Source organism: Anabrus simplex, chromosome 9, assembly GCF_040414725.1.
Source record: "Anabrus simplex isolate iqAnaSimp1 chromosome 9, ASM4041472v1, whole genome shotgun sequence".
NCBI lineage: Eukaryota > Metazoa > Arthropoda > Insecta > Orthoptera > Tettigoniidae > Anabrus > Anabrus simplex.
The window spans coordinates 100,347,445-100,361,515 of record NC_090273.1 but is presented as its reverse complement, the minus strand read 5'-3'; the positions used below and the strand labels follow the sequence as shown (position 1 = coordinate 100,361,515).

The following is a 14,071-nucleotide window of genomic DNA, read 5'->3' as shown; positions in this document are numbered from 1 at the left end:
AGAGACTTACATGCCCCCTCCTTTACATCCTTCCTACAACCCCTAAATACCCTCAAAACCATGTGCAGAGAACTGTACCCTTTATTAACAATCATATTTATGTGGTTACCCCGATGAAGGTCTTTTCTTATATTAAGACCTAGGTACTTACAATGATCCCCAAAAGGAACTTTCACCCCCTCAAGGCAGTAATTAAAACTGAGAGGACTTTACCTATTTGTGAAACTCACAACCTGACTTTTAACACCATTTATCAACATACCATTCTCCACCGTCCATCTCACATTACCGAGGTCACCCAGCAGCCTTTCACAATCTTGTAATTTATTTATTACTCTGTACAGGACAATAACATCTGCAAACAGCCTTATCTCTGATTCCACGTCTTTACACATATTATTGATATACAGGGTGAAGCGTAATTCGCGCACTCGGGCGTCGCAGCACGACTCCTCACATGCCAGCAATAAAAAAATGTCTCTTACAAAATTTCGTCTTCCGAGTATATCCGGCAGAAAAACGACTTTGAAGAGTAGCAATCTGGCAACACTGTAACCACATGTAGGGTAACTACCTCTGTCAGCAGAAGTTAGTCGTACTGTACAGTTGGTGCAGTGGGTAGAGTATTTGGTTGGCATGCAGGAGGTCGATGGTTCGATCCTGGGTTGAGGCACATTTTTTATTTGCTAATTTCCATGTGACATTACCTATTGTAATACAGTAAGACACCGTTTCTGAGGTCACATGTATCCTACATTTACAACATTTTGTAACGCTGAAACAACGTAACGTAACGTAAGGCCCCAACGAAATGTAATGGACCTGAACGAGGCAAGAATAATAGTTGGTACTAATCTATAGGGTCCGCCTCTGTGGTGTAGTGGTTAGCGTGATTAGCTGCCACCCCCGGAGGTCCGGGTTCGATTCCCGGCTCTGCCACGAAATTTGAAAAGTGGTACGGGGGCTGGAACGGGGTCCACTCAGCCTCGGGAGGTCAACTGCGTAGAGGTGGGTTCGATTCCCACCTCAGCCATCCTGGAAGTGGTTTTCCGTGGTTTCCCATTTCTCCTTCAGGCAAATGCCGGGATGGTACCTAACTTAAGGCCACGGCCGCTTCCTTCCCTCTTCCTTGCCTGTCCCATCCAATCTTCCCATCCCTCCACAAGGCCCCTGTTCAGCATAGCAGGTGAGGCCGCCTGGGCTAGGTACTGGTCATTCTCCCCAGTTGTATCCCCGACCCAAAGTCTGAATCTCCAGGACACTGCCCTTGAGGCGGTAGAGGTGGGATCCCTCGCTGAGTCCGAGGGAAAAACCGACCCTGGAGGGTAAACAGATTACGCACTAATCTATAGGACCATTGGAGGAGGGTACAAAGAAGGGTACAAAGAAAACAGGTTTCAGATCTAGTAGATGAAGTGGTGCGAATAAATTCACGCCCACGACGTGGAAAGGGCTGACCAATGAAAACGATAGTTCGTTCATTTTTAGGATCGTAGTATGTAAGAGCAAATGGTTTCTAGAGGACCCACTGCAATCGCTGTTGACGATTAAGATGCCAGATACCATATCACCTGGACTACATTTCATCATCATCATCATCATCATCTGTTTACCCTCCAGGTTCGGTTTTCCCTCGGACTCAGCGAGGGATCCCACCTCTACCGCCTCAAGGGCAGTGTCCTGAAGCTTCAGACTCTTGGTCGGGGGATACAACTGGGGAGAATGACCAGTACCTCGCCCAGGTGGCCTCAACTGCTATGCTGAACAGGGGCCTTGTGGAGGGATGGGAAGATTGGAAGGGATAGGCAAGGAAGAGGGAAGGAAGCGGCCGTGGCCTGAAGTTAGGTACCATCCCGACATTCGCCTGGAGGAGAAGTGGGAAACCACGGAAAACCACTTCCAGGATGGCTGAGGTGGGAATCGAACCCACCTCTACTCAGTTGACCTCCCGAGGCTGAGTGGACCCCGTTCCAGCCCTCGTACCACTTTTCAAATTTCGTGGCAGAGCCGGGAATCGAACCCGGGCCTCCGGGGGTGGCAGCTAATCACGCTAACCACTACACCACATAGGCGGACTGGACTACATTTACGAAATAAAAAAACATACGCCTCAACCCAGGATCGACCACTCGACCTCCTACATGCTAACCCAAAACTCTATCCACTGCACCAACTGTACAGCACGAGTAAGGTGTGCTGACAGAGCTAGTTACCCTTCATGTGGTTACAGTGTTGCCAGATTGCTACTCTTTTCTGCCGGATATACTCGCAAGACGAAATTTTGTAAGAGACATTTTTTTATTGCTGGCATGTGAGGAGTCGCGCTGCGATGCCCGAGTGCGCGAATTACGCTTCACTCTGTATATAAGAAAACATAAAGGTCCAATAACACTGCCTTGAGGAATTCCCCTCTTAATTATTACAGGGTCAGATAAAGCTTCGCCTACTCTAATTCTCTGAGTTCTATTTTCTAGAAATATAACCACCCATTCAGTCACTCTTTTTTCTAGTCCAATAGCACTCATTTTTGCCAGTAGTCTTCCATGATCTACCCTATCAAATGCTTTATATAGGTCAATCGCAGTACAGTCCATTTGGTCTCCTGAATCCAGGATATCTGCTATACCTTGCTGAAATCCTACAAGCTGAGCTTCAGTGGAATCTTCTTCTTCTTCTTATGACGCCGTCTCCTTCCGAAGGTTGGCGATCCAATTGATTATGATTACACGCGAAACGGCAGCACGGAAGATTTCTATTGACGTATGTCCATACCACCGCCGCAAGTCTTTCAGCCAGGTATTTCTCCGTCTTCCCACAGATCTCTTCCCATCAATCTTCCCTTGAATGATCAGTCGGAGAAGTTCGTATCGTTCACCTCTCATGATGTGGCCGAGATAGCTGAGCTTACGCTCCTTGATGGTTATGAGAAGCTCTTTCTTCTTGTTCAAGATGTTGAGGACTTCTTCATTTGTCTTCTTTTCTACCCAAGATATTCGGAGTATTCTTCTGTATAAGTACATTTCAAAAGATTCAATACGCTTCTCCAATAAAGGGCTAAGCGTCCACCCTTCGAAACCATACAGAAGGACAGGAAAGACATAACACCGTAGCATTCGAACTCTGAGCTGGAGGTTGAGTTCTCGGCTGGTGAATAAGGTCCTCATGGTATTGAACATATTTTTTGCTTGTCCAATCCTGGATAAGATTTCGCATTTTGAATCACAATGCTGGTTAACTATTGTTCCAAGATATTTGATAGAAGATACTTGTTGGACGATGTTGTTGTTGATGTTAAGGGAGGCCTGTTTTGGTGTTTTCGAGAATACAATCAGCTTGGTCTTGTTAATATTCAAGGATAAACCGTAGGTTTCACTGGTCCTCACGATGTTGTTTATAATGATTTGAAGATCACAAGGTTGCTGGCTAACACAATCGTGTCATCAGCAAATCGGATGTTATTAATGACAAAGCCATTGATCTTGATACCTAGATTAACATCTTCCATAGCCTCTCTGAACACAGCTTCAGAGTAGATGTTAAAAAGGAGTGGGGACAGGACACCTCCCTGGCGGACACCTCTTCGTATAGCTATGTCCTCAATAGTAGTTCCTTCTATTTTGACCTCTGCCGTTTGATTCCAGTACAGATGGGAAATGATACGAAGATCACCAACATCTACACCAGTAGATTTTAAAATCTCAACAAGTTTTGCATGAGATACGCAATCAAATGCTTTTCGGTAGTCGACGGAACAAGCGTGCACATCTACATTCATATCTAGGCATCTCTGAGTCAAAACATTCTAGGAGAAAAGAGCCTCACGAGTACCCAGTCCATTCCTAAAGCCAAACTGAGTATGTCCAACTTGGTGTTCGCTTTTGAGGTAGATTCGAGTGTGGATAATACGCAGAAATACCTTTAGCACATGGGACATTAGACTGATCATACGATAATCATCACAATGTGATGATTATCGTATGATCAGTGGAATAACTTTTCCTAATCCCAAACTACCTTCTGTCAAACCAGTTATTAATTACGCCAACATGTCTAGTATAATCAGAAAGAATGCTTTCCCAGAGCTTACATGCAATTCATGTCAAACTGACTGGCCTGTAATTTTCAGCTTTATACACAGGGGCTACTATAGCAACTCTCCATTCATTTCGTATAGCTCCTTCAACCAAACAATAATCAAATAAGCATGTCAGATATGGTACTATATCCAAACCCATTGCCTTTAGTATATTTCCAGAAATCTTATCAATTCCAGCTGCTTTTCTAGATTTCAAATTTTGTATCTTACTGTAAATGTCATTGTTATCATAGGCAAATTTTAATACTTCTTTAGTGTCCGGCTCCATGGCTAAATGGTTAGCGTGCTGGCCTTTGGCCACAGGAGTCCCGGGTTCTATTCCCGGCGGGGTCGCGAATTTTAACCATACTTGGTTAATTTCGCTGACATGGGGGCTGGGTGTATGTGTCGTCTTCATCATCATTTCATCCTCGTCACGACGCGCAGGTCACCTACGGGAGTCAAATCAAAAGACCTGCATCTGGCGATCCAAACTTGTCCTCGGACACTCCCGGCAGTAAAAGCCATACGCCATTTCATTTCAATACTTCTTTAGTGTTATTCACCTCCGCTATCTGGACATTACCCTTGTAACCAACAATCTTTACATACTACTGACTGAATACTTCTGCCTTTTGAAGATCCTCGCATACATCCCCCTTGTTCATTAATGATTCCTGGAATGTCCTTCTTTGAACCTGTTTCTGCCTTAAAGTACCTATACGTACCCTTCCATTTTTCACTAAAATTTGTATGACCACCAGTTATGCTTGCCATCATGTTACCATTATCTGACTTCTTTGCTAGATTCAATTTCCTAGTAAGTTCCTTCAATTTCTCCTTACTTCCATAACCATTTCTAACTCTGTTTCGTTCCAAACTGCACCTCCTTCTTAGTCTCTTTACTTCTCTGTTATAATATAGTGGATATTTACCATTCCTTACCACCTTTAAAAGTACAAACCTATTTTCCCATTCCTCAACAATTGTTTTAAACCCATCCCAGAGTCTGTTTATATTTTTATTTACCATTTTCCAGCGATCATAGTTACTTTTTAAAAACTCCCTCATGCCTGTTTTATCAGCCATGTGGTACTGCCTAATAGTCCTAATTTTAATACCTTCCTTTCTTTCACATTTATTTTTAGCTTCGACAAAAACAGCTTCGTGATCACTAATACCATCTCTTACTTCGGTTTCTCTACAGAGTTCATCTGGTTTTAGCACCACAACAACCAAAATATTCTTCCCTTTAGTTGGTTCCATCACTTTCTGAATGACCTGTCCTTCCCATATTAACTTATATGCCATTTGCCTATCATTCACATTCCCTTTGGTTGGTTCCATCACTTTCTGAATGACCTGTCCTTCCCATATTAATTCATATGCCATTTGCCTATCATTCACATTCAGTTGACATTTGGTAAATTGAGATCACTTGCTACAATCACATTCTTCTCCATATCATTTCCCACTCAGCTGATTATCTTATCAAATAATTCTGAATCTGCGTCAGCGCTACCCTTTCCCGGTCTGTACACTCCAAAAACATCAAGTTGCCTGTTATCCTTAGAGATGAGCCTTACACCCAGAATTTCAAGTTTTTTATCCATAACTTTTTCGTAGCTTACAAATTCTTCTTTCACCAGAATGAATACTCCCCCTCCTACCATTCCTATCCTATCTCTACGATACACACTCCAGTTCCGTGAGAATATTTCTTCATCCATTATATCATTTCTCAGCCATGATTCAACTCCTATTACAATATCTTGTAAGTATGTTGTTCAGTCCTCAGCCCGAAGGTCGCTTGGATCCTCAACAGCTCCGCCATCAGCTGTCATAGATGGCCTAGGCATGACTGAAGAGGCGTACTAGGGAAATGAGGAGTGAGGTAGTTTCCCGTTGCTTTCCTCACTTAGCCAGAAGTTGCTGTTACATATCAGTCTGCCAAGCCCACTGAAATGCATGCACCAACCTACTCTATGAGCAATATTTTCACATCATTCATAGCAGGGACTGGCTGCATAAGGAATGGCATTACTAGCATCACTCATACCTCAGTCACTTTCATTTTGTCAAAGCCAAGGATAAAGCTGAGACAGATAAATGAAAGTACCAAATTGCTCTAGCCCATACCAGAAGACAGAGTGCACTGTAAACACTAGGTCCCGCCAGCAAAGGCACCTGGTAAGTATATATCTATTAAATTACTTAATTCGATTCCTCTGTTTACAATGGTTCTACAGTTGAGCACTAACATTTTTATGTCATCCCTACTTGATTTCCAGTTCCCTGCTCGCTTAACACCGCTCCCTAGGCCACCCCGCTTCACTGACTGTACCTGCCCATAACCCTTCTAAACATGTTTCTTAACTTGTATGTACCACTGCGGTTTAAGTGAAGACCATCTGAGCGCAGATTCCTGTCTCCTACCCACCCATTAGGATCTAGAAATCTCACTCCCAGTTTCCCACATACCCACTCTATAGTCTCATTTAAATCCCCAATCACCTTCCAGTCAGTATCCCTCCTACACAGTATTCCACTGATAACAATCTCTGCTTTCTTAAACTTCACCCGTGCTGCATTTACCAGCTCCCACACATCCCCAACTATGTTGGTACTGATACCTTCTTGCCTTACGTTGTTAGTACCAACGTGATACACTACCACCTTCACCTTTCCGTCTTCCTTCTCTTCTACTTTCCTCAACATCTGCCTCAACCTCATTCCTGGATAACACTCTACCCTGGTTCCCTTTCCTCCACACACTTTCCCCACATGTCTGGCGATGGAATCCTCCATGACCAGAGCCTCAACCTATCGGAAATGAATGGCAACAGAAGACACAAAGCACATCACAACAAACAATTGTCAGTGTAATGTTATTGTTGATCAATTTTATGAGCTTTCTATAATTCAGGCTTTCACATTTAGTTTTCTTTCAATTGTGTGATATTAGGGCGTCTTATAAAATGATATATAGCGTAGATTGTAGTACCTTATTCTCCGACTTTACATATCGAAAATTCTGTTTAACCATTTTCTCTTGACTCGGTGCTGATATGGACTTAATAAGAAAATCCAAATTCATGAATATCTCTGTGATCATAGTCGGTACGGTAACAATGTATAAGATATAAATGATCGTAAATTTAATACTATATAACCTTAGTTATGTAGTATTTATCGATACGACCACTAACGACAAATATTTGAGAAATAATTTTAGGCCTTCTCCTGACCTACCATTTTACTCAGCGTGAATGAAATTATTTATGATCTAGTTTATAGCGATTTATTCCCCGACTATGCATTTTCATTAAGATAGGACCACTAATAACATAAATACCACGTATTATAGAATTAAATTTAAGGTCTTCCCCTAAACTACCAATTCACTCAACCTGAATAAAATATTTATGGCCTAGATTATATCGACTTATTACTCCGACTTTGCATACCGATTTTCATTAAGATACGACCAATGACAATATAAATATTTGATAATTTAATTTTAGTCCTTCCCTAAACTCTCATTTCACCCACAGTGAATAAAGTGATTTATGGCCTAGATTGTAGCGACTTATTTTCCAACTTTGCATACCGATTTTCTTTAAATTCTCTTTGGCCGTTTTCTCGTGATGCGTGTACATACATACATACATGCAGACAGACAGACAGACAGACAGACAGACAGACAGACAGACAGACAGACAGACAGACAGACAGACAGACAGACAGACAGACAGACAGACAGACATAAATTACGGAAAATTAAAAAGTGCATTTCTTTGTTACTGTGGACACGACTGCTAGAGAAATACCAAAAGCAAAGCAAAGTCATCTCCGTACAGGCCATGAAGGCCCTTGGAGGGGTGGAAGGTAAAGGCTTCCACCATTCGTAACCTCGGCACGTGATGGGGTGGGGTGGTTAGCTCGACGCCCGGCCTCCTTTGTCCCCGGGAATTAACCTGGTACTCATTTTTGGTGCAGGCTGAGTGAACCTCAGGGCCATATGCACCTCCGGAAGTGGAAATCTCGTTCCTTAAATTTTTACAACTTCCTGTCCGGGATTCAAACCCGCGTCCCTCCGGGCGAACCGAGCACGCCTTTACCGCCTCGGCCAGGCAGTCTTTAGAGAAATACCATACTTTTTAAATTCTGAGCAATGTACAGACAAAACTATTATTTTATATACGAAGTATACATATTACCAATGTTTTACTCTTCTCTGATGGTGGTGGTGATTATTCTTTTAAGAGGAAGTACAACTAGGCAACCATCCTCTACTCTTCTTTGATCTAATGTAAACATTTTCGAATTATGCTCCATCAATTTGCAACAATTTTTAAACATAAATCTACTGATATAAGACAAAAATACAAAAAGTGCGGCAACTCTACCCAAATTATCAGAGACATATGTCACCCCCGGAAGACCGGGTTCGATTCCATCTCAGCCATGCTCGAAATGTTTCTCCATGTTTCCCCACTTCTTCTCTAGGCAAATGCCGGGATGGCACATAACTTATGTCCACGGCCGCTTCACTCCCTCTTTCTTGTCTACTCCTTCCAGTCTTCCCATCCTCAAAAAGGTGGTGGTGGTGGTGATTATTGTTTTAAGAGGAAGTACAAACAGAAAACCAACCTCTATATAACATTAATTAGAAAGAAGAAATGGAAGGGATCCGCCCCTTCGAAAAAAGAAGGTATCGACCATGAAGGGTGTGAAAATGAAAGACTCCCAAACCTCGAATGCTCTAATACCGTCGGGCTCGGAAAAGAACATGAGTTGACCAAGAAATGTCGTAGAAGTTAGATGAAAGTGAGGAGCCTGGTACAAGTAAGTCGAAGCAATGTCAGGACTGAGTTAAGTGTCCCGTGGTCGCCAACCTACGCTCTCAAGTTGAGAGCCACTGTGACTCAATACCGTAGGTTTTATTCTACCGTCGCCACCCACAGGGGGACTTGAGCAAGTGAGGCCGCCTGGGCGAGGTACTGGTCATCTTTTCCATTATTACCTTCTTCTTCTTAATCCATTTACCCTCCAGGGTTGGTTTTTCCCTCGGACTCAGCAAGAGATCCCACCTCTGTCGCCTCAAGGGCAATGTCCTGGAGCTTCAGACTCTGGTTCGGTGGATACAACGGGGGAGGATGACCAGTACCCCGCCCAGACGGCCTCACCTGCTATGCTGAACAGGGGCCTTGTGGGGGATGGGAAGATTGGAAGGGAGATACAAGGAATCGGCCGTGGCCGTAAGTTAGGTATCATCCCGGCAATTGCCTGGAGGAGAAGTGGGAAACCACGGAAAACCACTTCGAGGATTACTGAGGTAGAAATCGAGCCCACTTCTACTCAGTTGACCTCCCAATGCTGAGTGGACCCCGTTCCAACCCTCGTAGCACATTTCAAATTTTGTGGCAGAGCCGGGTATCGAACCCGGACCTTCGGGGGTGGGAACTAATTACACTAACCACTACACCACAGAGTCGGACGTTCAATTGTTATCCCCGACCAAAAGTCTCACCCTCCAGGACACTGCCCCTGAGGCGGTAGAAGCGGAATCCCTCGCAGAGTCCAGGGGAAAAACCAATCCTGGAGGGTAAACGAATTAAGAAACAAGAAGACATCTGTGGAAGTAACCCGGGATCTCTCGTTAACAAGTTGCCATACTGTAAGACGCACAACCGAATTGACATCCGTAATACAAGGCAGTGTTTTTTACCTGGTAAGCAAGTGACAGTAAGCTAAAAAACTCCGACCGTGACAGGATTCGAACCTGCAACCTTCGGATCCGAAGTCCGACGCCTTATCCGTTAGGCCACACGGTCACATACTATACGTAGACCAATAGTCCGGTGCCACACCATACAACACCACAATAACTTTAAATCACCCGAGTCAGTCTGGTACTATAAAAGGGAGATCAACCTACTAATGTTTCTCCAGGAAAATGTATGTCACTGTTCCTGGTGCTAGGGCGAATTTTATACGTTATCACGGCGAGTTGGCAGTGCGGTTAAGGACCCGCAGCTGTGTGAGCTTACATCCGGGAGATAGTGGGTTCGAATCCCACACTCGGCAGCCCTCAAGATGGCTTTCTGTGATTTGCCATTTTCACACCGGGAAAAAGATGGGGTCAGCCTCTGTGGTGTAGTGGTTAGCGTGATTAGCTGCCACCCCCGGAGGTCCGGGTTCGATTCCCGGCTCTGCCACGAAATTTGAAAAGTGGTACGAGGGCTGGAACGGGGTCCACTCAGCCTCGGGAGGTTAACTGAGTAGAGGTGGGTTCGATTCCCACCTCAGCCATCCTGGAAGTGGTTTTCCGTGGTTTCCCACTTCTCCTCCAGGCAAATGCCGGGATGGTACCTCACTTAAGGCCACGGCCGCTTCCTTCCCTCTTCCTTGTCTATCCCTTCCAATCTTCCCATCCCTCCACAAGGCCCCTGTTCAGCATAGCAGGTGAGGCCGCCTGGGCGAGGTACTGGTCATTCTCCCCAGTTGTATCCCCGACCCAAAGTCTGAAACTCCAGGACACTGCCCTTGAGGCGGTAGAGGTGGGATCCCTAGCCGAGTCCGAGGGAAAAGCCAACCCTGGAGGGTAAACAGATTAAGAAGAAGAAGAAGAAGAAGAAGAGTAAGAAGAAGAAGAAGAAAAAGATGGGGCTGTAGGGCCTACCATAGTTAAGGCCCCGACTGCTTCCTTCGAAATCCTGGCCCTTTCCTATCTCATCGTTGCCATAAGACCTATCTGTGTCGGTGTGACGTAAAGCCACTAGAAATAAACTATATTTCAACACTGTCTTAAAATATCATCTCTTCATATTTCCATATGGCGTTTATTTCTTTCTTTCTTAATCTGTTTACACTCCAGGGTTGGCTTTTCCCTCGGACTCAGCGACGGATCCCACCTCTACCGCCACGGGGGCAGTGTCCTGGAGCTTCAGACTCTGGGTCGGGGGATGCAGCTGGGGAGGATGACCAGTGCCACGCCCAGGCGGCCTCACCTGCTATGCTGAACAGGGACCATCTCTGCCACGAAATTTGAGAAAAGTGGTACGAGGGCTGGAAGGGGGTCCACTCAGGGAGATGCTATGCTATGGGAGATGGGAAGACTGGAAGGGATAGACAAGGAAGAGGGAAGGAAGCGGCCGTGGCCTTAAGTTAGGCACTATCCCGGCATTTGCCTGGAGGAGAAGTGGGAAACCACGGAAAACAACTTCCAGGATGGCTGAGGTGGAAATCAACCCACCTCTACTTAGTTGATCTCCCGTTCCAGCCCTCGTACCACTTTTCAAATTTCGTGGCAGAGCCGGGAATCGAATCTGGTCCTCCGGGGGCCGCAGCTAATCACACTAATCACTGCACTACAGAGGCGGACTATAGCATTTCTCCCAGGAGAATATTAATTTTTCAGTGCGATAAATAATTCCCATGCTGAATGTTTGAACATATCCGACTCATTGGCTGAATGGTCAGCATTGAGGCCTTCGGTTCAGAGGGTCCCGGGTTCGATTCTTGACTGGGTTGGGGATTTTAATCGCCTCTAATTAATTCTTCTGGTTCGGGGACTGTGTGATTGTGTTTGTCCCAACGCTTTCCTCATCATATTCAGACAACACACAACACTACCAACCACCACAGAAACACGCAATAGTGATTTCATCCCTCCATATAAGGTTGGCGTCAGGAAGGGCATCCAGCCGTAAAATCGGGCCAAATACACCTGTGCGACACAGTTCGCGACCGCGACCCCACAGGTGTGGGAACAGCGGTAGATAAAGAAGAAGAAGAAAGGGATGCTGAATGTTTGAACACCGGTATTTAATTTTCACGTCCGCATTTATGTCTCGTTTTGATCAGGTATTAACTAAACTACGCGTCCATTGTTGTTGAAAACGTACAATGAGAGCAGCGAGCGAGAATATTGTTCTCAAAACGGATAAATGTCCGCATCTGTGCTGATGTGGCTAGCATGTTTAGGCTGCCACCCCCGGCGGCCCGTGTTCGATTCCGGGCTCTGCCACGGAATTCGAAAAGTGGTAGGAGGGTTGGAACGTAGTCCACGTAGCCTCGGAAGGCCAACTGTGCAGAGGGGTGTTCGATTCCCATCTCAGCTATCCTCGAAGTGGTTTTCCGTTGTTTCCCCGGCCAAATGCCGGGATGTTACCTACCTTAAGGCAACGGTCGCTTCCTTCCCTCTTACTTGTCTATCCATTCCAATCTTCCCATCCCCCACAAGGCCCCTGTTCAACATAGCATGTCAGGCCGCCAGGGTGAGGCACTGGTTCTCTTCCCCTGCGTATCTCCCCGAACCAAAATCTCATGTCCAGGACACTGCCCTCGAGGCGGTCGAGGTGTGATCCCTCGCTGAGTCCGAGAGAAAAACCAACCCTGTAGGGTAAACGGATTAAGAAAGAAAGAAAGAAAGAAATAGAGTGATGTATAAAATAATGCTTATTGCATTTCGGAGCTTACCTACTCTGAAGAACCTATCGTTATTCAGTTACAATTGGGGTGGACTCTTCCGTTGCTCATTCGCGATACAAAAGGCATAGAAAAATGGCGTGAAGTAGCGGGGAGGGGTTATGCTTCCTTTATGCTTGTCAGGGATCCACGAACCCACCCCTAGATGTATTACATTTTAACATGTTTACCGCCCAGGGTTGGTATCTTCCCTCGGACACAGCGATGGATCCCACCTCTACCGCCTCCAAGGCAGTGTCTTGGAGCCTGGGACATTTGGTCAGGGTTACTATTGTCCAGGAGGACCAGTACCTCACCCAGTAGGCTTGTGGGGCCTTGTATTGGGATGGGAAGATCGGAAGATAAGGAAGAGGGAAGAAAGCTGCCCTGGCTTTAAGTTAGGTGGATTTCCGTGGTTTCCCACTTCTCCTCCAGGCAAATGCCGGGGTGGTACCTAACTTAAGGCCATGGCTGGCTCCTTCCCTCTTCCATGTATATCCCTTCCAGTCTTCCCATCCCCCCGCAAGGCCCCTGTTCAGCATAGCGGGTGAGACCGCCTGGGCGAGGCACTGGTCATCCTATTTCTACTTGGTAAGCAACTGGCAGCAAGGTAAAAACATTCGACCGTGACAGGACTCGAACCTGCAATCTTCGGATCCGAAGTCCGACGCCTTATCCATTAGGCCACACGGTCACTGCCTGTAACAACCGTAGTTTGGCCCCACACTTTGCAATACAATACTATTTCTCTTTTGAAATAATTCGCCGGCTGTGATGAAAACAAGCTTCCTATTGTCTCCGATAGAGCTCGCGTCATGTGTATCACTGGGCTGCTGCATTCAGTGAAAGTAAGAAAGCCACACGTGGTTTGAAGTTGTTGCGCTAGTGTCACTTTAACCTTACTTTGTGTTACTTTGTCACATTTTGTCACATTTTAGCATGACTCCAGGCGATGCTAGAGGCCTGTTGACCACTTCGCTTGCCATCAGTCAATTCAAACATCATTAATGATTTGCATTTAGCGCTGTCGCCCAGGTGAACTACGCCATTTCCGCGTCCAGGATAGGTGACGTAAAGAAATACCGACCAGTTCTCAGGGTTCTTTCTTGCTTTCTTTCTTTCTTAATCTGCTTACCCTCCAGGGCACAAATTGTTTAAATACCGATATATTGAAAACTTATTTTCGATAATAGATATTTATTGCAGATAATATATCGTATATTCAAACGATATCGATATATCGTTAATGGTAACCCAAGAGTCCAAGACCAACAATATCAACAGACCTGGTTGGTTGAGTTTATCTTGCCACTGGAATTCGCGGTTGAATTATCCATGGAATATATCCATCAACGGCTGCTAAATTCAGATGACTACCAGTCTGCACGGTTGCTAAGGTCATACTCCCGAAACGCAAGGTTTCATTGATCCTCAGCCACCACAAGATATATTTATGTCAATAGGCGCCAGCAGTCGAGGTATAGATCCTGAATAATTAGCTTTTTGAAAGAACTGAGTACACCT

At 45.2% G+C, this 14,071-nt stretch overlaps 2 non-coding genes across 2 annotated transcripts; both read right to left on the bottom strand.

The window, feature by feature from the left end:
- Positions 1 to 9,839: 9,839 nt before the first annotated feature.
- On the bottom strand, positions 9,840 to 9,912 carry TRNAR-UCG (transfer RNA arginine (anticodon UCG)). Its single transcript has one exon. It is a non-coding gene; the product is annotated as a tRNA-Arg (tRNA).
- Positions 9,913 to 13,168: 3,256 nt separating this feature from the next.
- On the bottom strand, positions 13,169 to 13,241 carry TRNAR-UCG (transfer RNA arginine (anticodon UCG)). The gene has a single exon. It is a non-coding gene; the product is annotated as a tRNA-Arg (tRNA).
- Positions 13,242 to 14,071: the final 830 nt, after the last annotated feature.